At 34.1% G+C, this 1101-nt stretch overlaps 1 pseudogene; it reads left to right on the top strand.

The window, feature by feature from the left end:
• Positions 1-511: 511 nt before the first annotated feature.
• LOC112478283 lies at positions 512-630 on the top strand (annotated as a pseudogene).
• Positions 631-1101: the final 471 nt, after the last annotated feature.

Here is a 1101-nt window from a genome sequence, read left to right as displayed (position 1 = left end):
AAAATAAAATCGTAATTCTCATAAAGATACAATACAAACAAGTCAAAAAATTTATTTAACTCAAAAGTACTAGTAGAATGTTATAACTGATTCAAAGGCCAGTTCTAAGAACAATACATATATAGGCTATCAGCTATTCATTATCTGATTCCACACCTCTCCTTGTTTGAGTAATTCAGATGATTCTTGTCCATAGACATGCAAATCATGTCTAGTGGAGATTCAGTTGATCACTATTACCCCAGGATACTGACCAGTTTTGTCTTTACCAAGCAAATTTATTTCAGTATCACCAATGGACATGAAATATGATGTTTATGTTACACCACATACAAAAATCAAGTCCAGTTGGATTACAGATCAAAATGTAAAAGATAAAACAATAACATTTCTAGAAGGTATTCACAACCTTGAAGTAGGGAAAACTTGCTTAAAAGAAACAGCAAAGGAAGACTACTAAATTAGATTCCACTAAAGTTCATAACTGGTGTTTATCAAAAGATAAAGTGAAGTCTACAGCTATGCCACCCTGAACACGCCCGATCCCGGCTGATCTTGGAAGCTAAGCAGGGTCAGGCCTGGTTAGTACTTGGATGGGAGACCATCTAGGAAGACCAGGTGCTGTAGGTGTTAAAGAAAAAAATAAATGAAAATAAATGAAAATAAAGATATCCATCAGTAAAGGGAAAAGTAAGAGAAAAAAATTAAAAAAAAAAAAAAAAAAGATACAAGTGAAAAGGCTAGCCGCAGGGTGGAAGAAGCTATTTGCAATCATATATCTGACAAAGAACCTCAATTAAATATGACTCCATCCCTTCAAGTCAATAAGAAAACGACAATTAGAAAATAGGCATATTTCATGAATAAGCTCCTCACAAGAGTACATCCAAATGGCTGTAAGTATATGAAAAAATGTCATTTGTTATTCATAAGAGAAAATGCAAAACCACAATGAGATACTACTACACACTTATTAAAGTGGCAAAAACTAAAGAGCCTAATAACACTACCAACTGTTGGCAAGAATGTAAAGCAACTGGAGCCCTGGTTGTGTGAACTGGTACAAAACTACATTGTAAAGATGTGTGACACTCTACTGAA

The sequence above is a fragment of the Pteropus alecto genome, unplaced genomic scaffold, assembly GCF_000325575.1.
Source record: "Pteropus alecto unplaced genomic scaffold, ASM32557v1 scaffold42, whole genome shotgun sequence".
NCBI classification, from domain to species: Eukaryota; Metazoa; Chordata; class Mammalia; order Chiroptera; family Pteropodidae; genus Pteropus; species Pteropus alecto.
The sequence above is the reverse complement of the archived record's forward strand: the minus strand, read 5'-3'. Positions and strand labels throughout refer to the sequence as shown.